The following is a 26307-nucleotide window of genomic DNA, read 5'->3' on the forward strand; positions in this document are numbered from 1 at the left end:
GGCAAACTTCATATTGAGCAAGATGGTTAATGCAGTGACATGCCGGTTCCAATATGACCGGGGATGGCAGAGGGAGAGGAAAACCTTGGTTCCCACAGCCTCGACCGGATCCAATTCATCTCCGTCTTAAGGGAATTACCCCAGCAAGCACTATGGAGCCTCAAACCACACTCTCCTCCATGGAGCAGGATAAGTTTTCTTTTAAGGGTCCTACTGAGTATCAACAGAGGGTGATTTTTCTGTACCTGAGGGGATTCCTCTGGACAGCTGCTCTCCCTCCTCCTTGGACAGTTAAGGGACCGGGACTGTGTTTGGCCTGATTATCTTGTATCTACCCCAGTGCTTTTTGCATTGCTTGGCACACAGTAATTATTTAACAAACAATATGCTGAGAGGCAGCATCACCTAGTGGGTAGAGCGTGGGCTTGGGGGTCAAAAGGACTTGGGTTCTAATCCTGCCTCTGCCACATTTCTGCAGTGTGATCTTGGGCAAATCCTTTCACTTTGCTTGTTACCGCATCAGTAAAATGGGGATTAAGACTGTGAGCACCTTGTAGGAACAGGGACTGTGTCTAACCCGATTTACTTATGTCCACCCCAGTGCTTTGTGCAGGACTTGGCACATAGTAAGCACTTAACAAATACCATAATTATTATTATTATTACATGAGGGCTAAGATAGCTGCAGCTACTCTCTGGCTGTGGACTTTCAGAGAAGCTGGGCTCTGTTGTGCTGGGAGGGAAACTGCAGAATGGTAGTTTGGCAAATATAATTCTCCAGGATATATTCTCTCTGCAGGTAAAAGGTAGAAGATCAAAGAATCACAACCTAACACTGCCTTTACCACTGCCAGATGCTCTTTAATAATGATTATACTTCTTAGTACTCACCAAGCAGAAAATAATCCGGTTGGACACAGTCCCTGTCCCACAATGTATGGTCTAAGTCAGAGGGAGAACAGGTATTGAATCCACATCGTATTGAAGAGAAATTTGAAGCACAGGGAAGCGAAGTGGCTTGCTCAAGGTCACTAAGCAGGCAAGTCGTGGAGCTGGGCTTAGCACCCAAGTTGTCTGACTCCTGGCCCCATTTTATTTCCATTAGGCACCACGGCCTCTGCCCAAATGACATGGCAGAGCCAGAATTAGAACCAGTGACCTTCTGATTCCCAGGCCTGTGCTCTATCCACTACTTCTCAAATCCAAGAGCAAGGGTGACACAAAGGGGATTGGGAAGGAGTAGGGGAAATAGGGCTCAGTCTGAGAAGACATCTTGGAGGAGGCTTTGAAGGAAGAGAGAGTAGTGATCTAAGTCCTGTTGTCTTTCCATTAACCCCATTGCCATCTACTGATGCTGCCCATCCCAGAGAGTGGGGGGCAGCGAATGGTGTTGAGTTGCTTGTGCCTTAGGGAATGAGATAGGGTGAGGATTCAGAGAAGAGGGTACACAAAATGAAGCCTTCACTGTCAGACTTACTCCATTTTATAATGTTTTTGGAAAAAAGAACAGAAACCTTCTTGAATCTATTACCTCAGGGTCATGTGTTAAGGTTGCTGATAGTTACAAATGCCAAGATTAATTTCAGAAACTGAATAGGTCATCCTGACCCCTATGACTCTACAGCATTATCAGTTCTCAAACCTTTCAGGATTTTTTTTTCTTCCCCATCAACAGCAAGCTGAGGGGTTTTTTTCCCCCCTACTAACCTTTCAGCCCAGTTCCATGACAAGTGAGAAATCATTTCTTCCATGTTTGGCACAAGCCGCCCAGAGGTAGGGTTTTGGCAGTCGGACTCAAGATAGCTGCACGAAGTGAGTGTCAGCCAGATGGAATCAGACACTCTCAACGATGCTCTTTTGCTGTTCCCTTCCCCCATTTCACATGGCCAATCCTTGATGGTCAATCTCAATATTAGGTGGGAACTAGCACAGGTGAGGTAGGAGGAATTGGAGGCATAGCCTAAGCAATCCTGGACAACTAGCACTTCATGAAAGGGAACGTATGTCCCCTCTCCCATTTTCTTTAATGGTATTTGTTAAATGCTTACTATATGCCAGGCACTGTAGTAAGCACTCGGGGGAAAAAAACAAGCTAATCATGTTGGACACAGTCCGTGTCCCACATGGGGCTCAGGGTCAAAGTCCTCACTTAACAGATGAGTTAACTGAGGTACAGAGAAGATAAGTGACTTGCCCAAGGTCACCCAGCAGACAAGTGGCAGAGCTGGGATTAAAACTCAGGTCCTCTGGCTTCCAGATCTGTACTCTTTCCACTAGGCCACCCCTTAGGCTTCTGGTTGCCCTTCACCTCCTTAGAATTGCTTCTATTCAACACACAACTGAAATGAGGAGACAGCCGGGGCAGCCAGTGTGCCTGGAGTATTGCGATCCACAAAGGAGTGGGTCTTTGGGATCAGAAGCTCTGAGAGGATGTGAGACAGAGGCAATATTGAAAACAGGACCAGGTGCTGCATATAGCAAACGTGATAACCCAAAAAAGTACTCTGTGTATGTGTGTGTGATCACTATTGTTTCAACATAAGCCTTTTCAGATACACGCACATCCATGGGTCAATGAATCCCTCAGTGGCCTCTTCGAGTTTAAGGACAGCTAGATATACGTTCAGTGCTATGAGGTATTTCAATAGAAATTAGAAACCCATTACCTTGTGACATATCACAGCTGCTTTGTTAATAAACCTATTCACAGTATCAGTAATTTGCACTGCCGGAAAACTGCCTTTCTTAGTGCAAAAAAAGACAGGCCTAAGAGTCGGGAGTCTCAGGTTCCAATTCCAGAACCCTGCCACCCTCCTGCTGGGTGACTTTGCCCAAATCACTAAATGTCTCTGGCTTCAGTTTTCTCATCTGTCAAATGAGGATAATATTCCTGCTCTGAGAAGCAGTGTGGAAAGAAGCGTGGCCTAAAGGAAAGATCATGGTCCTGGGAGTCAGAACACCTGGATTTTAATACCAGCTCCACATTTTGATTGTTGTGTGACCTTGGGAGAGTCATTTAACTTCTCTGTGCTTCAGTCTCCTCAAGTGTAAGGTGATGATTCAATACTTGTATTCCTTTCTTCTGAGACTGTGAACCTCCATGTGAAAGAGGGACTGTTTCCAACCTGTTAACTTGTAGATACAAGTTAACCCCAGAGCCTAGAACAGTACTGGACACTTAATAAGTGCTTAACAAAATAATATCATTAGAGAAGCAGCGTGGCTCAGTGGAAAGAGCACGGGCTTGGAAGTCAGAAGTCAAGGGTTCAAATTCCAGCTCCACCGCTTGTCAGCTGTGTGACTTTGGACGAGTTACTTAACTCCTCTGTGCCTCAGTTACCTCATCTGTAAAATGGGGACTAAAACTGTAAGCCCCATGTGGGACATGGACTGTGTCCAAACTCATCTGTGCCCAACCCAATTTGCTTGTATCCACCCCAGTGCTTAGTACAGTGCCTGGCACATAATAAGCACTTCATAAATACCAGGATTTTATTATCATTATTACTATTATTAGCTTGTGTAATAATAATAATGGCATTTGTTAAGCACTTACTATGTGCAAAGCACTGTTCTAAGCACTGGGGAGGATACAAGGTGATCAGATTGTCCCACCTGGGGCTCACAGTCTTCATCCCCATTTTACAGATGAGGTAAATGAGGCCCAGAGAAGTTAAGTGACTTGCCCAAAGTCACACAGCTGGCAATTGACAGAGCTGGGATTTGAACCCATGACCTCTGACTCCCAAGCCTGTGCTCTTTCCATTGAGCCATGCTGCTTTTCTCTAACCCAAAGGTCAGTACAGTTCTGGCACATAGTAAGCACTTGACAAATGCCATCAAAAATTAATCAATTCATTCATGGTATTGAGAATTTACTGTGTGCAGAACCCTGTACTAAGTGCTTGAGAGTACAGTACAACAGGGAAATATTTCCTGCCCACATCAAGCTTACAGTCTAGAGGGGAGACAGATATTAATATAAATAAATAAGTAAATTACAGTTATGGGGATCCCAGCTCTGCCATGTGTCTGCTCTGTGACTTTGGGTAAGTCACTTCACTTCTCTGTGCCTCTGTTATCTAATCTATAAAATGGTGATTGAGACTGGGAGCCCCACGGGGGACAAGGACTGTGTTCAACCCGATTTGCTTGTATTCACCTTAGTGCTTAGTGCAATGCCTTGCACATAGTAAGTGTTTAACAAATGCCATAATACTTACTATAGTTAGAAATGCTGTAGGGCTGAATGTGGGCTGAATACCAAGTGTCCCCAGGGTCCAAGTCCAAATGCACTGATGATGCAGAAGGGAGAAGTCCTGAACTTTCCTGTGGAAATTGAGACGTTCAGAGAATCAAGGGGAGAAGGAACTAAGTAGCAGAGGAAATACAGAAGGAAATCAGATCAATTCCACCTTTTGCCTATTGGTTACAATTTTTTCTCCCGAAATGTTCAGCTGACAAGTGTTGTTGCACTCTAAAACCATGATAAAGGAAATGACTGATAGAAACAGACATAAGGTAGGAGTGAGAGGGTGGAGAGTGCTGGGTAAGATGCGCTTAAGGTCAGATTTGACTAAATCCTGTGAGCTCATTGTTAGTGATTCCAGTAAAATAACTGAAGGGCAAACAGGCTGTGTTCAAGATGTCTGGCTTTACCCTCTGGAATACATTGAAATGCAGTAAACAAGTGGGTAGATGTTTACTGACACACTGAGTAGTTTTCTGTCATCCTTTATGGTAGCACGTCCAGAGATTTGAAGAGCAATCTGGGCAAACCCCTTTGGGGAGGGGGTATTGGAATCGACCTGCTAGTGTCCATTCAATCGTATTGATTGAGTGCTTACAGTATGCAGAGTACTCTACTAGGCACTTGGAAGAATACAAAATAACAATAAACAGACACATTTCCTGCCCACACTGAGCTTACAGTCCAGGTCTGGGGGAGACGGTGGGCTTTATGGTTTGCTGCAACTGGGTGGCTACTCTCAATACTAAGCAAGTATGGTTGTTTAGGCCTTAATTTAGAAGCAGAGATAAAAAATGAAAGATGACTAAATATGTCCACGGGATTCGATTCAGGTCAAAGGTGGGCAGAGCCTTGGTGGGCAAAATAATAATAATGATGGCATTTATTAAGTGTTTACTATGTGCAAAGCACTTGCCCTGGCAGTGAGGATGGGGCGGGGGCTGGGTATGGTGGGGTTACCTCGACTAGGTCCCAGCTTCCTGAAAAGGAAACCAGGGAACCCCTTTGGAGGGAAAGGGAAAAGCTGCCCCCGCTCCAGGGGCTGGTGACAAAACTTCCCACGGGCCCTAGAGCCTGCTTCCCATGGGATCCTAGGCGTGGGGTGCTTATCCTGTTTTCTCCTTCCTCCCCTTACCCCTGTCAACCTGTTACTTCACCTGGAAAGGGGTGTCTGTGTTTAATGCTATTTATGGAAGCATAAAGGCCCGGTATGCTAAACACATTTTATTGAATTGCAAGAGGATGCGCTAATCAGGAAATAATGACACTTTCCTTTTTCACTCTGCTCTTCACCTCCAGAGAGACTAACTGTTCTTAGATAATGATTTCCTCCCAACAACATGCTCCATGTCAAGTCCTTCAATAATGATTTTCTTTGAGTGCACTATTGTGGCCACGGGCACAGCGTTCGTGATAGAAGCACGTTAAAGCCTTAAAGTAGTGCGGCACTGTACGGAAAGAGACTGTGGTCTTGGAGAATGTTTGTGGCATAGGGTGGAAGAGCAGGATGGGGAGATTGATAGAATGCATCCAGGAAGCAGAATGAGTCAGTGGCTGACAGAGTTGGGGTGTCGTCAATTTCAAGGAAGCCCATAGAGACCCCACGTTTACATTATACCCCACAGGGGCCTGACCCATCACAGATCAGTTATCTGAAATAGGAACCACAATCATATTAATAATAATAATGGCATTCATTAAGTGCTTATTATGTGTCAGGCACTGTACTAAGCACTGGAGTGGAAGTACACAAATCGGGTTGGACATAGTCTCTGTCCCATGTGGAGTTCACTGACTCAATCATGTGTGGAATCAGTGTTGCCTAATGGAAAAAGCACAGGCCTGGGATTCAGAGGACCTGGGCTCTAATCCCAGCTCTGCTACTTAACTTCTGTGTGACTTTGGCCAAGTCACTTCACTTCTGAGCCTCAGTTCCCTGATCTGTAAATTTGGGCTTGAATATCTGTTCTTCCTCTTGCTTAGCTGGTGAACCCCATGTGGGACAGGGACTGGATCCTATCTGATTATCTTCGCTGATTTTCCATAGTACTACTATTACCACCAATGACAGTAAGATAGAGGAGACTGAGGCATAGAACTGTTGAGTGGTTTGTCCAAGGTCACAGAGCAGACAAGTGGCAGAGCCAGGATTAGAACTTAGGTCCTCTGTGTCCCAGGCCCATGGTCTGTTCCATTAGGCCGCACTGCGTCTCATTGCTTGATTGAACATCTGTCATGTCCAGTGCACTCTACTAACCCCTTGGGAGAATGCAATAAAATTAGTAAGCATCCCTACTCAATCAATCAATCAATCGTATTTATTGAGCGCTTACTATGTGCACAGCACTGTACTAAGCGCTTGGGAAGTACAAATTGGCAACACATAGAGACAGTCCCTACCCAACAGTGGGCTCACAGTCTAAAAGACTGTTGGGAGATTTCCTGTTGGGAGGAAATCTCAAGGAGCTTACAGTCTAGTGGGGAGTTTTAGTTTTGGTATGATTATCTCTTCCAGCGAAATGGTGACCAGTTAACACTCCACTATGAGATGAAATCTCCAAACTGTAATGGCTTGTCATCCAGGTTTCATGGATCTCCTTTAGCAGGAGTATGGTACTGGGAGTTAGGAGACCTGGGTTCTAGTCCCAGCTCTGCCACTTGCCCTCTATGTTGCCTTGAGCGAGTCACTTAACTTCTCTGAACCTCAATTACCTTATCAGGAAAATGGGAAATTAGCCCCTGTTCTCTTCTCCTAGATCTACCCAAAGCCTTAGCATACCTCACGTGCTTAGGAAATACCACAATTATTATTATTGTTGGGAATTTGAAATTCACACCTCACAGCTGAACAAGGGCAGGTTCAAAGTTTACTTCCAGGTGTTTTGCTTTCCATTTGTCCTCAGTTCCTTCCCACTTTGCTTCCTCCCATCACAGTAGGTGGGTTAAAAAATTGCTGATAAACTGAAGTGGTGGCATGTTTACAATCTAGGCACCATAACTACATTTACTCCTTCTAAACTGTTTATTAAATTCCTTTATTGGTCATGAACAGCATTTTTTTCTTACTAAATCTAATCATGTCAATTTTCATCTTTCAACTTTGACAAAAATGCATTCGTCAATCCATTTGCAACCTTGATTTTCTTAACTCCAATGTTACATACCATAATTATTTATGTAATTACGCTCCAGGTGCACTTGCAATTTTAAATGCCATTTAGAGGAGATCTTGTCATCTTTACAGTCAGATAAATCTGAAGGACGTTTATTCACTTAGCATTGTGTGTTCTTAAGCATGTAACTACTATAATTATCTTGCTGTGGACAGCTGGCTCTGAGATCTTTTGAATTTATCAGAAGAGGATGAATGTTGACAAACACACCTGAAGTGAAATCCACAGTGGAGAGGTTTGATCTTTATTGTATATCCGCTATTTCTCATGAGCCTTTAAATTGCATTTCCACTTAGAATATCCCTGTGACCTTGACGGGTGCAGGCAGGAAAGTGCATGGAATGCTGGGTAGAGATTCTAGGTGTGAACAGTGTAAATCTGCTCCTTGGTCTTGAAGAAATACCACTGATGGTCTGCTTCCAACCCTTCATGAAATGCTTTTGGAAGGGAGGGAGGGAGAGAGAAGAGAGAGAAAGAATATGGTCAAGCTGAGGAAGGGAGCACTGGAAATGAATGAATGAGTGAATGAATGCCTTCCCCCATCATAACCTATGCAGCAGTAACTGCCAAGGCAGCCTGCTCCAAGAGGAAAGCCTGTCTTGGGGGCCTGGAGATCCCTAGTTTTGGAAAACCACCTCAGGCCTGGACAGAGATAGACCAGCAGAAGAGCCTTTGGTAAGATCCACTGGGAGCCCAGAGATCCCTAGCTTGGGAGAACCTCCTGAGGCCCAACCAAAGCTATATCATCAGAAGGGCCTTGGGGAAGATCCTCTGGACCGCACTGAGATTGAATAGGATCCATGGAGTATCCAGAAGCCCCTAAGTCTGCCATGGCTCTATGTGGAGGACAGGACAACTGCTGACAGCTCACTGAGATGGAAGGTCAGATCCAGACTTGGCCTGAACTCTGGGAGCTGTTAACTGGTGGTGGTGAGAGGTGATGTCTTGAGATTGTCCCAGGTTTGAATTCTGGGGGCCTGCAAATCCCAAGGTAGGCACACCCTGTGTACAGTTGTGTGCAGCTGCACTGCTGGCGTTTTCAGCCCAAGCCCAGACCTGTGGATGGCAGGAAGCAAGGAAATACAAATACTTGCAATGGGGGATTCAGAACACTGTCTCCTCCCCACTGGGAACCACCTGGGTTGTGAGTGGGAGAAAACATTCTGAAGGGAGGATGGAAGGGACAGGCCTCTGAGCACAGCCTCCTCACATGCCTCCCCATCCACCCCCTTGCTACTTCTTCCTCTGCCTCCCACCTCCATTCCGGGGGAGTCTCTCAAGGCTCTGTTCTCTTCTCATTCTCCATTCACTCCCTTTTGGGGGGGATTTCATCTGCTCCCATGTCTTCAACTACCACCTCTATGCGTGTGACTCCTCAATGGACCTTGCTAGGCCTGACCTCTCTCCGTCTCTATAATCCCTCATCTTCTACTGCCTTCAAAACATCTCTACTTGGATGTCCCACCAGCCCGTGAAGATCGACATGTCCAAAGAAGAAGTCCTCAGCTCCCCACCTAAATATACTCTTTCATCTAACTTTCCCATTACTTATTATATCAGCACCTGTCAATAAATACCATTGATTAAAATACCACTGACTGATCTTCCCCATCCAAGAAGCCCACAACCTTGGGATTACCCTTGAGTCTTTCAAACCCTATATCCATTATCACCAAGTCCTGTCAGTTTTTGTTCCATATCCTTTTCAGGATCCATCCCATCCCCTCCATTCAATAGACCACCATGCTAGTCACTGCATCCAGTCTCTCTCCTCTCTTGTCCACAGTTCATTATGCTGCAGATCACCCTTCTAAAACATTGTTCTGCATAATCCCCACTCCTCAAAACCTCCAGTGGTTACCAATTCCTCACTGCATCAAGTAGAAACTCCTGACCGTTAGCTTGAAGGCATTCAATTAACTTTCCTTTTCACTCCTTCCAAGCCCATTAATTGAGTTTCCTACTTAACTCTCCCGCCTTCAACCCCTTTCCATCCCTGCCCTCTATCTGGAAGTCTCATCCCCTTAAAATAATAATAATAATGATGACATTTGTTAAGCGCTTACTATGTGCCAAGCACTGTTCTAAGCACTGGGGTGGATACAAGGTAATTAGTTTGTCCCACGTGGGGCTCACAGTCTCAATCCCCATTTTACAGATGAGGTAACTGAGGCACAGAGAAGTTAAGGAACTTGCCCAAAGTCACACAGCTGATAAGTGGTGGAGCCAGGATTAGAACCCCTGAACTCTGACTCTCAAGTCCGTGCTCTTTCCACTAAGCCACATTGCTTCTCTAGGTCTAACTGTACACACCTTCAGAATCTTCCCAAAATCACAAATCCTCCAAGATATCTTTCCCAATTTATTTATATAATCTGCCAGGAATATCTCTCAGGTACTCTTTTCACTAGGCCACACTGCCTGTGTGTTTGTTCATGGGTGAGTGTTTTAGTATCTATCTAGGTGTGCCTGATGATTGGGTGTAAAACTAAGGGTGTTTCTATGTAGGTGAGTGTTCATTTTTCTGTATGATTCTGGGGTTATGTGTATGTCTTTGTGTGTGTGTGTGTGTGTGTGTGTGTGTGCGCGCTCATGGCTGCGTATGTCTGTATCTTAACATCTAGCATAAATTCACGGGCTACTGACCATAGCTTTCGTAGGCTTTTGGTTGCTGGTGAAGATAGTCAAGATTCATTAAAACAATCTGACGCCTTGTTATGCTAAATTTATTCAGTCCCAGTTTGATATAAGCCTTGTATTTTGATGGTAAAACATTCATTGGTTAAAGCTCTCACTCTGTAAAGTTTTGAGCAAATTAAAGAAAAGCTCTTTATAAACCCCAGAGTAAAATCAATAGAAATTGCCTACACTGCTGTGTTTCCTGGCTAGAGCTTCCTCCCAAGGTCTCCAGAGTAATTTTCCCTTTGCTGCTGGTTTATTTGTGTATCTATCCATCTATTTATTTAATAGTTACCTTTTTATTATTATTGTTACTTAGATTTATTAAGTGTGTAAGCTCCATATGGGCAGGGATGGCATCTGCCAATTCTGTTATATTGTACTTTCCTGTGCGCTGAGTACTGTGCTCTGCACACAGTAAGTGTTCAATAAATAGTATTGATGATGGTATTGATTGAGTTAAGCCACCATGTCAAGTGCCAGGATCAACTCTGATGGGATCCCTGTTCCCTTAGAGGCTCACAATCTCTGTGATGGAGGAGGGCAGACACAGGAAGCAATGACAATAGAATCAAAAAGTGATAATATTTTGAGATTCAGCCATCAGAACTATCAGGGTAAATTACTTCTGGCTGTCCTTGGAGGGGGGTGTCCTGGGCTCTTTCTGCTGCAGCTGAACCACCCTCAGGGAGACATGGCCTCAGCTTTCCCCAGAGACAGAAAGGTGAACAGGGGCTTCTGCCTGCCCTGTGCCTCCGTTCGAATACATTCATTCAGTCATATTTGTTGAGTGCTTACTGTGTGCAGAGCACTGTACTAAGCGCTTGGGAAGTCCAAGTTGGCAACATTATAGAGAAGGTCCCTACCCAGCAACGGGCTCACAGTCTAACAGGGGGAGTTTTATTGAGCGCTTACTGTGTGCAGAGCACTGTACTAAAAGCTTGGGAAGTCCAAGTTGGCAACATCTAGAGATGGTCCCTACCCAGCAGCGGGCTCACAGTCTAGAAGGGGGAGACAGACAACATGACAAAACATATTAACCATATAAAATAAGTAGAATAAATATGTACAGGTGAAATAGAGTACTAAGTACGTGCAAACATATATACATTCATTCAATCGTATTTGTTGAGTGCTTACTGTGTGCAGAGCACTTCTAGACTGTGAGCCCGCTGTTGGGTAGGGACCATCTCTATATGTTGCCAACTTGTACTTCCCAAGCGCAATACACCATTGCTTTAAGCCCCTACAGAGGTGGGAGTCCAGAGACCTGCTCAAGGACAAAGAGCCTATTTCTGCGTTGACCCAAGGTGGGAGTCAGGGATCTATGCAAGCCCAAAAGGGTCTGTAGCTGTGCTGATGTGACTTGGGTCCAGTGGGAGCTGTGGTCAGTCTTGAGCCATTTGCTGGACTGCAATTCTGCCGACATGAAGATGGAGGGCCTAACAGCAGGGTCAGGATCTTTGCAACTTCTCACCTCTGAGAATATCCCAGAAATAGAGTCTGACGTACAGTGATAAGGGCTGACCAGGACCTGGACAGATTGAGAGGGTCCAGGGCCAAGGGCTCTGATGGGGTCACCGGGTCGGAAAAACAGGAGAAGAAAATCTAATCTGGACAGTGGATAGTGGATAGCCCCACTCAGGTGTGTCCTAGAGAAGCCAACATGCCAGGGTAGACCAGAGCCTTTTACGCTCCTTCCCCTGGATTCTGAATAGGTCCAAAGAGTCTGCTAGGGGAGTATGATTCATGGCTTCCACTCCTAGGAGGGAAGTTGGAGAAAGCAGAAATATAGATAGTATTTTAAGTCATCTGGAGAGAAGAGAAGCAGCTTGTTCTCTTGGAAAGACCCCGGGGCCTAAGAGTCAGAGGACCTGGGTTCTTAACCTGTCTCCTTCGTTTGACTTTGGGCAAGATAGTTAACTTCTATGTGCCTCAGTATCCTCATCTGTAAAATGAGTATTCATTATATGTTCTCCCTTATCCCTTTAGTCTGAGAACCTCATATGGGACAGAGAATGTGTCTGACCTGTTTATCTTGCATTTTCCCCAGAACTTAGTAATAATAGCCATTCATTATATAGGCATAAGTAGAAAGAAAGGAGTTTCTGCTCACTAAATCGAAGGTCCTGGATCCCCTTCTACATCCTTCTGACCAAACAGTGTGGCTTAGTGGATAGAACATGGGTCTAGGAGTGAGAAGGATCGGGGTTCTAATCCTCACTCTTCTGGTCTGCTCTGTGACCTTGGGGAAGTCACTTCACTTCTCTGGGCCCCAGTTTCCTCATCTGTAAAATGGATATTAAGCTCCATGTGGGCAAGTACTGTGTCCAACCTGATTAATTTGTATCTACCCTAGTGCTTAGCACATACTATCATTCTTACCTTCCCCTTGGTCCCTGGGCACACGTGGCCCTGGGGCCTTCATTGTCCACCAGCTATGCCAGGAGCCTGGATAAGAGAAGAAGCTTCAGTAGCATGAGCTGGAGAATGCAAATGAAACCACTTAGGACTAGAAAAGAGATAAAGGAGGTTTAGGAAGAGCAGGGTCCTCCTCCGTGACTTGAAGAATTACATTGATGAGGGAAAGTGAGATATGGGAGTCTATTCAGCAGCTTCAGGGCACTGTCCTGTGTGTGCTGGGCTGAAACCAAGGAAGAAAAACTCAGGGGTGAGACTCTGATAGATTGATCAGTTAATGAGGAGCAGTTTATGGAAGACTCCTTGCATACTTCTGTAGAGTAAAAACCAAAGAAGGAATCAATCAGTAAATCATTCAATGATATTTATTGAGTGCTTACTGTATGCAGAGCGTGCTACTAAGCTTTTGGGAGAGTACAGCACAAAAGAATTGCTAGGCAGCTTCCCAGTTCACAAGGAGCTTATAGTTTTGAGGAGGAGACAGGCATCCATAAAAGTAAATATGTTACAGAGGCAGACAGAGTGCTGTGAGGCTAAAGGTGGGGTGAATAGCAAGTGATCAAAGGGTATAGATACAAGTGTATAGGCAATGCAGATAGTAGGAGTCAAGGTAAACAGGGCTTAATGGGGGAAGGACATTGGGAGGAAATGTGACCTTGATAAAGCTTTGTTATTAAGTAGAAACCATTTCATTCTCCTTCCACTGAAAGGAAAAGCACCTATTACATTCAGTTCTTTGACCTGTGTCTCCCTAATTGTTGCAGAAGGTGGAATGGCGTGAGTCCACCCCACATTATCTATTTGTAGAAGGAGCCTGCTGGCAAGCATGGATCTATTTTCTCTCCACAAGACAGTAAGATCTTAAGGGCCTGGATTGTGCCTATTAACTCTATTGTATTGTATTCTCCCAAGCCCTTAGTAGAGTGCTGTGTACACAGTAAGTGCTCAATAAATACCATTGATTGATTGATAACTCTGTACCATGCTGCCCTCTTCTTAGAGAGGTGACCCAGGTACAGAGTGTCCATGGAGTAGGGAGCTATCCTTGACCAAGCCCAGTGGGTGAGGGAGGGGAAGAAGAGAAAACCCAAGGAGGGCTTCAGGCGTAAACGAGGTAGGAAGTCGAATCTCAGTCAAAAAGCTAGAGATAGATAGAGACAAAAGATAGAGACAAGGGCAGAAAGGACATCAGGAAATATAGACCCAGGAGAGGCAGAATTTAGTTTTATGGACAGACGGATTGGTCACAAATAGGTGGGTGGAGAAAGCCAGTGGGTTCACATCTGAGGGGAAGTGACAGATCAGAAGGAGACTGGAAGTTTGGTGGCAGATGGGGATAGGGTATTTTTCTGAAATTTTCTGATTTAAAAGTCAACTTGGGCCCTTCACCCCTTCTTCAGTTTGATGGAGCCACCGTAGATGAGCCAGTATGAAACAATGATGCAAATTGCCATTTGTCTGGGGCACAATACTGTGATTGTGCAGCAGTGATTGTGTGACTCTGTGGGTTACGCTTCCTCCCAAAATGGGTCCCATGAAACAGGCTTCCCATCATTGGAATGCTGCATCTCCCTTAATGCTATGCTAGGAATTTCCACTTGCCATTGAGAAATGCTCATGTGAACCGGCCTTTTTAAGATTTTAACACTCCTCTCTTGGCCAAAATGGATGGATTCTACCCTCTTAACACTTTATAATCCCTAAGGCTATGAATGTGTGTTTTACATGCATCTGATTGATGGGAGTCTTGGCTCTTCAGACAGTGACTCAGATCATTTCCATCTGCAGAGGCAAAAAGGCACATGGTTAAGTGACTTGGAGAAAACAAACAAAAGCTGGCTTACCTTACTCCTCAGGTTTGAGTGTTTTTGTTTTTGAACTAAAAAATTATGTTCTTAAGTACCGCTGCATGGATGGAAAAAAAAAAGGTGAAACAGTGCCAACCCACAAGTCAAGTCCTAATCAACTGATTAATGTCTTTAATAAAACTCTATAGCCCAGTTATCACCAAGAAAAGCAGAGCTGATGTTTGGGAATCAGATTAAACACTGACTCAGAGCAAAGACATATGCAGCAGGGAGTTTTTTCGAAGCAGTGGAGTTGGCCAAGTCCTCCATATTGTGATCATGGATCTAATTTACCCTGGATCAATTTTTCCTTTTTCCATTTTTTTTTGGTTTTTTTAAGTGCTTACTGTGGGCCTAGGAGTCAAATGCACCTGGGTTCTAATTTTGGCTCTACCGCTTTTCTGCTGTGAGACCTTGGGCAAGTCACATAAATTTTCTGTGCCTCCGTTTCCTCAACTGTAAAATGGATATTAAGATTGTCTAAGAGTGTCCATTTTAAGCATTGAAGTAGATGCATTGAAGTAGGTAAGTGACTTGCCTAAGGTCACACAACAAGCAAGTCGTGGCCTAGTAGATAAAGCATGGTCCTGGGAGTCAAATGGACCTATGTTCTAATTTTGGCTCCATCATTTTTCTGCTGTGAGACCTTGGACAAGTCACATAACTTCTCTGTGCCTCCGTTTCCCCAGCTGTAAAATGGGTATTAAGACTGTGAGCTCCACAAGGGACATGGACTGTGTCCAGCCTGAGTAGCTTGTATCTACTTCAGTTCTTAGTAAAGTGCCTGGCACATAGAAAGCATTCAGCAAATTCCATAAAAAAAATGTTGCACCAAGATTAGAAACCAGCTCCTATTACTTGCAGGCCCATGCTCTTCCCACCGGGCCTTGCCACTCCTCAAACTTTCAAAAAGTATTTTTGTCTTTGAAACAGGTTAGAGAGCTCGTTCAGATTAGTGTTTATTCCGTGGGAGGTGGATATGTCAAGGAACAAATGATTTTGAAAGCTTCTGCTTTTATGTTTTCATTGCCATCATAACTTTTACCATCCTCTATGTTACCATATTTAACAGGAGAACAGAGAATCGATTTTGTTAAGCTATCCAGTAACCAATTGACGCATTTTAAAATGTCAACCACGCTGCAGGGTTTTCAGAAGATGTTTTCCTGTGGCAATTGTCTGGGACATTAAAAAAACAAATAGACCCCAACCTGGCTGGATCCTCTGGGGCTCTTTCTTCTGCTTTCTGCAGTGTCACCTGCATGGGAATCTGTAAAGTGGATTTTCCAGGATTATCCCTTGTTGATTCTGCCAGAGTCACTGTGGGAGAGATTGCCTCAAACCTAAATGCCACAGGAGGTCATTACCTGAACTCATTCTGGGGCAGTGGGGAGAGAGTGCTACTTCCGTAGGTTGGTCAATCAATCAAAAGTATTTATTAAGCACTCGGATCTGTGCAGAGCACTGTATTAAACTTGTGGGAGAGTTTAATAGAGATGATCCTTGCCCTCAGGGAGCTTGCAGTCTAGGGATCAGAGCCAGGAAATGCTCATTCTTTTGACGATAGAAGTGGTTTCAGTTATCAGACATATTGAATGGGAACACGTAAAACTGTTTCAGCCAGACCCATTGAGAAGGCTGTTGGCCACAATTTCAAGATTAAGGTAGATTAGATAACGCTAAATTAGGAATCTTGTGGGGAAAAAAATCCACTAGACAGCATCTATTATAGGAGGGTGCTCTCATAGGTGCTGGGGCAATTGCCAGGGAAAAACAATGCAACAGAGAGATGTTGATGGTTTGATCAGTCAATGATAAGCTTGGAGTTATCACCATGGGGACAAGCTGGAGGAGAATCAAACATTTCACACTGCTTCTAATGTAAGCAAAGGTTCCTAACACACTTAATGTCTTTACCCATTTTTGCACTTGGAACTCTGACCTTTGTGAATTTGATATTTAATAATAATAATGATGGCATTTATTAAGCGCTTACTATGTGCAAAGCACTGTTCTAAGTGCTGGGGAGGTTACAAGGTGATCAAGTTGTCCCACGGGGGGCTCACAGTCTTAATCCCCATTTTACAGATGAGGTAACAGGCTCAGAGAAGTGAAGTGACTTGCCCAAAGTCACACAGCTGACAATTGGCGGAACTGGGATTTGAACCCATGACCTCTGACTCCAAAGCCCGGGCTCTTTTCACTGAGCCACGCTGCTTCTCTAAAAAAATGCAAGAGAGAAATTTGCCCCATCCTCAATACCACAGCATTTATGTACATATACATATATAGAGAGAGATATATAAAATATGCTTTAAATTATCTATTTAAATTAATGTCTTTCTCCCCCTCTACACTGTAAACTTGTTGGTTGCAGGGAACCTGTTACCAGCTCTGTTGTGCTGTACTCTCTGAAGCGCATAGTACAGTGCTCTGCACACAGTAAATGCTCAGTAAATATTATGGATGATGGTGATAATGATGTCCATATTCCCTGATAACTCCAGCAAGTAAAAAGTCATGCCCCAAACCCATATTTTTCATCTGAAGTGGACACCAGGTGATAGCATGAGCCTGTTGCCCGTTGCCCACCCTTGGGTGTGTCCAAAGTACAGACTTATAATATTGAGTGATGCTCTGAGAGCCACCTGAAGGAGGAAAACAACAAATTCTTCCCCCAAAAAACATTTACTTCCACAAGGACACCCCATGGAGCCATATGGTAGAGAATCCGAATCATGAACCTATGCGTTGCTATCTGTAAAAAGTAACAGCAAACCCTAAAATTTCATCTTCCCTTAAATCTGCATAGTTCTGGTTTTCCATTAGACTCTAAACTTTCTCATTAGCCTAAGCTCCTGGAGGGCAGGGATCATGTCTAACAACTATATTATTCTTCCCTAAGCAGTTAGTACAGTGCTCTTTGCATATCAAGTATTCAGTAAATACCATTGATTATTGATTAAGTTCCCCCTTATATGGGAAGAAACCAAGGTATATAAGGCGAAGCATCACACAGGTTCATTAGGAATGGGAAAGGATCCAGGAAGGAAGTTCAGAATCCTGATGAGGCAACCTACTTATCACTTTTCCTACAGAATATACTGCAGTTTTTTCTCTGTAGGAAAATTATCTGTGCATTCTGGGTCTACTCTGTGTGTGTGCAGTTTGGCGTTAGGGAGCTAGTTACCAGTGATTCATGTTTTTGGGTGTGCTATGGTCAGGTTTGGGATGTGTGTGTGTTTGTGTGTGTGTGTGTGTGTCTTAGTCCCAGGCCCCTGCTTTGTCATTTATCTTTATATATACTGTCCCAGAGCACTCAATTTAGCCAGCCAGTTGGCTACCTTAGGTTTCCTATTTTGAGCACTGTCATTCACTTTCTCGTTGCTGAATACACTGGTACTTTTCTCTCCTTCCTTTAAATATTCTGTCGCTTTTTTCTCTCATTATTAATGGATATATGTACCTGTATGTGCACTCTATCAAACATGACATGAAATCAATCTGTAGGCCTGTGTGCCCTGGCCCTTGAAATTAATTAAGAGAAATGATAGCAGGGAATAAATCTATGACCTTAAAAAAACTCAATCTAGCTAAAATGCTAGGTAAAATTCTCTGCTTTTATTTATACTCAAAAATACCTTTCGTATCTATCAGACTTGAAAATGACTGTTCAGATGAGATTAAATAAATGCCTTCTTCCACCGTGCAAAGATTTAACCCATTAATAAATCTTTACTGCAAATGAATGAGAAAACATGAAAAGCATCAGGTCCCTGCAGGGAAGATTCCATGGAGACCTCACCTTGTTCCTGAAGACAGCAATTTCTGCCCCAGAAACAGGGTGCTAGTTAGAGGGGCATCTCATTGGATATTTAATTATTTATTCCAATGTTTAACCTTTTACTTATTTGCTCTTTGTAGTGTTCCCACTATTTTAGGTAATTATGAGTCTATTTTCCCCTATTAGATTGCAAATTCCTTGTGAGGAGACATGTTTTGCTGCTGCATTTCCCCACTACTATCATCATCATTATCCTCCTCATTAACAGTATCAACATTAGCATTTTTTAAACACACACTGGACCTGAGTTCTAACCCCAGCTCTGCCATAGGCCTGTTGTGTGACTTTCAGCAAATTACTTAACTTCTCAGTGACTCATCTTCCTCATCTGTGGAATGGGGATTCAGTCCCTGTTCTCTGTCCTCTTTAAAATGTGAGCCCCATGTGGGGCAGGAACTGTGTGATTATTTTGTAATTACTGTAGCATTTAGTACACTGCTTAGCACAGCGCAAGTGCTTAACAAATGCCTCAAGGATGATGATGATGATGATGATGGTATTTGTTAAGTGCTTACTATGTGCCAAGCACTGTTCTAAGCACAGGGATAGATACAAGGTAATCAGGTTGTCCCATCTAGGGCTCACAGTCTTAATCCCATTTTACAGATGAGGTAACTGAGGCATGGAGAAGTTAAGTGACTTACCCAGAGTCACACAGTTGATAAGTGGCAGATCTGGGATTAGAATCCATGACCTCTCACTCGTAAACCCGTGCTTTTTCTACTGAGACACGCTGCTTCTACAACAGAGGCAAGCCATATTACAGTCCCTGCCGACAGAATGTTTACAGTCTTAGGGGCAAGCTCACATTGGGAACAAAAGGGAGAACAAAGAAATAACAGAAAATAGTGAACATGGGTCAGGTTGCAGTAGCTGAATAAATAACTGAAATGTCATGTCTACCAACTTTATTTTATTGTTCTTTCTCCCAATTGCTTAGTACAGTGCTCTGCACACAGTAAGCCCTCAATAAATACCATTCACTGATTGATTTAGATAAAATAGGGACCAAGCAGATAGTTGGGTCAGGCAGGAGGGCCAGAGAAGTGTGTGTAGTCCTATGGCTCGAAAGTATTGGTTGCTATCAAACATACACCCTTCCACTGATTGGCAACTGTGTGTGTGTGTGCACACACACATATGCATATTAATCATTCAGTGGTGTTTTTTGAATGGTTACTGGGTGTGGAGCACTGAATGCTTGGGAATTCACAAGACAACCTAGTTGGTAGACATGATCCCAGGAGAGCTTGTGACCCTGTATCCCTCAATCTCATTTCTCTTCAATTACACATTTGGCCTAGAAATTCCACTGAGGGTTTATGCAGCTTCAGTCCCAATTGTCTCATATAAGACAAGAATCTGAAATGAGGAATTTTGGACAAGCTATAAGTAGGACTTTACCTGATTAACGTGTACTCATTGTTAAGATTTTTTGGAACAATACTTGCACCATACTGACCTAAGGATTTTTACCTTGTGCAGTTCTAAAACCAGTTCACATTGGCCACCGGGCCATGTTTTCTTTCCCATGGAATGGGCTCTAGCTGGACATGCTTTTGTTTCTGTTGCGTTGAGAAGGAGAAGTTCAGTGACGACCTGGTTGTGTGCCGCAAACAGTCAAGCCTCGAAAAGCCATCACAGAGAATTGGATTAGCTGCACTAGTAACAGTAGAGCTGCAGAGCCCTGCTACAGCTGGCTCATGAAGCATTTGTACTTGCATTAGCTGAACAAATCACATTAATGTTCACAGCTTCTTTGGGAAAGGGACTGAGCCCTGGCCAGGACATGGGTATCTTTTGTATCTGTATAATAATAATAATAGCATTTATTAAGCGCTTACTATGTGCAAAGCACTGTTCTAAGCACTGGGGAAGGTTACAAGGTGATCAGGTTGTCCCACAGGAGGCTCAAAGTCTTAATCTCCATTTTACAGATGAGGTAACTGAGGCCCAGAGAAGTTAAGTGACTTTCCCAAAGTCACACAGCTGACAATTGGTGGAGCCGGGATTTGAACCCATGACCTCTGACTCCAAAGCCCGGGCTCTTTCCACTGAGCCACGCTACCTACCCAGCTCCCTAATCCATGAAGGGAAGGAAGATAGATACATTGACGTGCCCCTGCCCATCTTCAAAATTCACCTCTAACAAGGTGCATTTCTTAACTCATTACCAGCACCCCTGGTCTGGCCTAACATACAACCATCTTAAGCAATTCTGTGTATAAATGCTTTATGCTGTTACCAGAGTGTCTACCCTTTCTCTCTTACACAGTCACTTACCATGTGCAGGGCACCAAACTAAGTGTGCTTGGGAGAGTACTATAGGATTGATCCCGGCCCTCAAGGAGTTTACAGTTTAGTGGGGGTAATTCCCAGGTATATGTGTCATCTGTGTCTGTCTTCTCCTGCAGTAGCTCAAAGTTCCTTGGAGGCAGGGACTGTGTCTACTACCTTCATAATACTTTACCAAATACTTAGTTCAGTGCTCTTCCCCTTGAAGGTGCTCAATGAATAGAGCTGGGTTAATTAATTAGAGAAAATGTTCTTACCTTTAGCACCGATTCAAGAAGAAATGCTTACTTGCCAGTAACCTTTAATGAAATCAAATTTGACCTATGACGTGTAAGTGTATGCTTGTGTCTGTGAAGCAGCATGGCTCAGTGGAAAGAGCGTGGATGGGCTTTGGAGTCAGAGGTCATGGGTTCAAACCCTGGCTCCGCCAATTGTCAGCTGTGTGACTTTGGGCAAGTCACTTAACTTCTCTGTGCCTCAGTTCCCTCATGGGTAAAATGGGGATTAAGACCATGAGTCCCACATGGGACAACCTGAATACTCTGCACGTAGCAAGCGCCCACTAAATACCACTGATTGACATGGCTGAATGGTCATCGGACAGGTCCAGTTGGGGCTGTCAGTCAATCATGTTTATTGAGCTCTTGCTGCATGCAGAGCACTGTACTAAGCACTTGGGAGAGAGTACAATAGCTACAAGCTAACTCTCTTCCTCCCTTCAAAGCCCTACTGAGAGCTCACCTCCTCCAGGAGGCCTTCCCAGACTGGGCCCCCTTTTTCTAATGATGGATTTTCATTTGAGAAATAGTCTACTTCAAGTAGAATTGAAGACTATTCATCTTGTAGCTTTTGCCTTCCTCATCCTTCGATGCATTTCTACTCCGGGAATACTGAGGTCCTACAAGGTCCTGGGTTCTGTATTATGGGCTATGGGATTTCCATAGTTGGATTAGGTCAGATCTCTAACTTCAAGGAGCTGAGAGTTTTATGGGAAGGCAGTTTGAGAGTCAAAGCTACCAGGTGAATGGTAACCAAGAGAGCCACAACTCCCTGGGTCCTGGAGCTGGAGCGTAATCCCAGATCACCAATAATCCAGCCACAGATTTCAGCTCCTGCACAGATCCCTGTCACCTCCTTACCTGATCCCAAATTAATCATCACCTAGAGAAGGCCTCCCTCCTCATCAGTGCCATCAGTGGGACAGATTGCCTGGAGAAAGTGATACAGACATCCTCAGCAACTGCACCAGAGCCCCAAGGATTGAGTGGGGAACACGAGGCCCCTTTTTTCAAGACCCCCAGCTGAGGGTCAATCAATCAATTGTATTTATTGAGTCCTTACTGTTTGCAGAGCACTGTACTAAGCGCTTGGGAAGTACAAGTTGGCAACACATAGAGACGGTCCCTACCCAACAGTGGGCTCACAGTCTAGATCGATCCAGCCAGCAGTCTTCAAGTCAAACCGGCTCGGAGACCAGGCTCAATCTTGTCGGCTCTGTTCTGTCAAGAGTTGGACTTAGTCCCTGAGTCCCAGACACCTAAAGTGCTGTTCTTCTGAGCTGTCTGTTGGGGGTAATAATAATAATGTTGGTATTTGTTAAGCGCTTACTATGGGCCAAGCACTGTTCTAAGTGCTGGGGTGGATCCAAGGTAATCAGGTTGTTCCACGGGAGGCTCACAGTCTTCATCCCCATTTTACAGATGAGGAAACTGAGGCCCAGAGAAGTTAAGTGACTTGCCCAAAGTTACAGCTGACAAGTGGCGGAGCTGGGATTCGAACCCATGACCTCCAACTCCAAAGTCTATGCTCTTTCCACTGAGCCATGCTGCTTCCCATGTGGATGCCTGTCATCACATGGACATCCGAAGTTGCCAGGACACTACAATTTGTCCAGCCTAGATCACAGCATGGGCACTGGTAGCCCCTGAACTGAACCAGTTTAGAAGCCATGTGCAACTGAGTGTGTGTGTGTGTGTGTGTGTGTGTGTGTGTGTGTGTGTGTGGTTAATAGTAAGAAATATCATGGCTCATATTCATTTCATTCAATCGTATTTATTGAGTGCTTACTGTGTGCAGAGCACTGTACTAAGCGCTTGGGATGTACAAGTTGGCAACATATAGAGACTGTCCCTACCCAACAGTGGGCTCACAGTCATATAGCCCAGAAAAAGCGACTATTAAAGAACAACAGCCCAGAATTCATTTATTGCTCGCATTATGGATAAAGTCAGCCATGTCAGCTAGGTCTCAGAGTTTTCTATAGAAGGTTGGAGATCAGGCCAGTTCTATAGCCCTTTAGTTTGCTTTGAAGCCAGATGCTCCACTGATATTAATATCTTTCTCTAAATCTGCCACAAGTCCTGCTGTCTGCCTTAACAATCGAGGTTCACTGGGAGCATCTTGTAGAGTCACAGGATTTAGGGCAGTCAATATCTCCAAGATAATTATTTGGTCACAAAAATACATTAGCCATGGACCGCAGAAGCCCTGTGCCATCAACAGGAGTCCGCCTCTTCCAACTTAGCTCCAAACAGTTCACAGAAATTTCTAGAAGCCCAGTCATGATTGCCAGCCTACCCACTACCTTGCCTAACTTATCAGACATCTACCAAGTACTCCTTCAGTCAGATGTTCTCACAGAACTCTTAAGCATTGAAATTTAATGGACTAGTTTTCATCCAGTACTTAATCCATTGGGTTTCTAAGCAGGAAGACAATTTAATTTAGTGCCCATCTCAATAGGTGCTCAGTTAATATTACCTGATGAAGCCGCAAGCCGCCCACGCACCCTGTTTCTGGGTATTGAATCAACTTGAAGACCTCAGTATATTCAAAGCAGTGAGAAAATATTGCTCTTTCGCAAGTAACAATTGAGAACAATTAATAAGCCCTGAAATGGTTAGTGCAAAGAGGTCGAGTAATGGCCATTTAGTAGGATGGAGGAATTAAAGATGTATTTTATGATAGGAGATTTGCTGCTCAAGTAATTTCATGAAGAGGATAGTTAACTCATTTTTCAAGACTGATTTGCATCCACTTAGCAACTTTTAAAACATACCTCCTCTTCCCACAACATGGAAGACAACACTTGCATAGAAGCCCAGAAAGAGAACAACACTTTATCCAGGTTCCAGATTTCACAGTAGGCTCATGGACAAATCCATGATCAGGTGTGACTGAAAAGTTTCAAAGAATGGCTGAAGATAGAATGGACACTGCCCTGTAGAATAATAATGACAATAATAAGAAGAATATTTTAAGCCCTTACTATGTGCCAAGCACTATACAAAAGCACTGAGGAAGTTAAAAGGTCATCTGGTTGCACATAGGACTCACGTAAGAAGGAGGAAGAACAGGTATTGAATCCCTATTTTATAAATGAGGGAACTGAGGCCCAGAGATGTTAAGTGACTTGCCCAAGGTCACACAGCTGGTAAGTGGCAGAGGCAGGACTAGACCCTAAGTCCTCCTACTCCCAGGCCCATACTTTCTCCACTAGGCCACCATGCCTCTCTTCACCAATATCAATTTCTGGTCTAACCCCAGTTTTATCTACTGGTGCCATTTGTTATATGGTAAGTGGTGGCTCTCACTGCTTTGCTTGCCCAAAACCATCCATATCGTAAGCAACAGCAGTCACACCTACCACCACATAGGAGATAAACTTCAGCATCGGAGATGTTTCCTTTGAAGTGAAGGACAAATATACAGATATATTTGTGTATACACAAATACATATATATATATATATATATATATATATATATATAGTATATACACATATACATATATATTTGTGTATATAGACATATACATTTGTGTATATACATTGGATATACACATATATACATTGTATACACATATACATATACAATACACATATTGTATATACATATATATGCAATATTTATATATATACCTATTTTTAGTAGAACACTGTAACAAGTGCTCAGGAAGTTGCCATGCATAAAAGAGAACAATCTCAGCCTTTAAGGAGATGACAACCTAATGGAATATTAGACACTGAGTAACTTACAGTTGAGAGAAAAAAAACAAAATGGAAAGTTGGATTGGTTAAAAAAAAATCAGTACATATTTCAAACTTCGGTTTGAAATCTGATAGCACATTGTCATCACATTATATCATATAGTCTTTCCATGGACATATTGGACTTATTGCTTGCATTTTCTCTGATTAAAGAAAGTAGGTTAGACTGAATTATCTTTATCTTGCTCATTATCTTTTAACTTGAAGCTTATTTCAGTAAGTGAAATCCATCATCACATAGTCTGAATATCCACATCTTTAAATAGAAATGCTCAAGTTTGTCAAGGCTTGCCAATGGGGCAGCTCCTGCCTCCTACCCCTTAAACCACCTACAGCGTTCCTGACTTACCAGCAGATCTGTCCAGTTAATTCAGAGTCAGTACTGATGCGTTTGACATCGTTGAGAAACTGTGAGAATGATTATATCAGTTACACAAGCTCAGATGTCTAGTACAAGAGGAAAAAATTCCAGATGATCTCTTTGTGGGATAGAAATTCAGAGTTTGAAACTTCTGTTTTCCATTATCATCACCTTTTTCTCTGCTGCATCAAATAAGATTGTGCTGGAACATACCACTTAAATGGGAAATATACAAAATGGAATCCAGGATGTAGTTCCTCCTGAAAGGGCCTTTTATATATTCTTAGATGTTATTTGTATACGGAAAAGCAGTTTCCTAATGGGTAGAGTATGGGCCTTGGAGTCAGAGGACCTAGATTCTAATGAAGGCTCTGCCACTAATGGGATGTGTGACCTTGGGCCAGTCAATTCACCTCTCTGCGCCTCAGTTCCCTCATCTGTAAAATCGAGATTTAATGCCTGTTCCCCGCTCCTACATAGACTGTGAGCCCTTTTTGGGACAGAGATTTGATCATCGTATATTTTCCCCAGCGCGTGGAACAGTGCTGCACACATAGTAAGCACTTAAAAATACCATTATTATTATTATGGAAGATGATTCTCTACTGATTGTGATTTTCCATCCTTGCATGTGAAGATACACAACAAAGCACCTTCACACTGTGTATCTTGTTCAATGAATCAGTGGTATTTATGGTATTTATGGGGTGTTTTCTCTGAAAGTCTCTGTTTTTGAGTCTGTCCCTTGGTACCTCAATATTTGTGAAATCTTTGCTTGGGAATAATGACTTTTTTCCCAATTTCTACCTGCCACACTGGTTTGGCTGATGCCATGGTTTTCCAGCAGTTTACAGCTCTGTCACATCGCTACCTCATCTCACCGATCGCCTATTACAGCACACTCCGCTCCTCTAGCACCAGCTTCCTCACTCTCATGAAAAGCAGCATGGCATAGTGAAGAGAATACTGACCAGGCAATCAGAAGGTCATGGGTTCTAATCCTGCCTCTGCCACTCGTCTGCTGTGTACCTTGGGCAAGTCACTTCATTTCTCTCTGCCTCAGGTACCTCCTCTGTAAAATGGGGATTGAGACTGTGAGCCCCATGAGGGACAGGGATTATGTCCAACCCGATTTGCTTGTATCTACCCCAGCACTTAGTACAGTGCCTGGCCCATAGTAAGTGCTTAACAAATACCCAAATTATTATTATTATTATTATCTGGAGTGGCTCTCTCCCTGAAGCTCAGAAATAGGTGGAAGCAGCTCAGCAGGTGCCAATTATGCATCTACAGTGCCTGCAGGGAACAAAACAGAAGAGTAGAGAAAAATTAAAGGAGAGAAGCTTTTTAACAGAGCTCTCCATCAGGGCTACCACCCTGTGACGGCATT

The 26307-nt window shown here is 43.6% G+C and overlaps 1 protein-coding gene across 2 annotated transcripts in view; it reads left to right on the forward strand.

Moving 5' to 3' along the window:
• The window catches only part of GRID2 (glutamate ionotropic receptor delta type subunit 2), a 924709-nt gene that overhangs the window by 200310 nt on the left and 698092 nt on the right, over positions 1–26307 (forward strand). The gene's annotated exons all lie outside the window — the stretch shown is intronic.

Source organism: Tachyglossus aculeatus, chromosome 12, assembly GCF_015852505.1.
Source record: "Tachyglossus aculeatus isolate mTacAcu1 chromosome 12, mTacAcu1.pri, whole genome shotgun sequence".
Taxonomy (NCBI): Eukaryota; Metazoa; Chordata; class Mammalia; order Monotremata; family Tachyglossidae; genus Tachyglossus; species Tachyglossus aculeatus.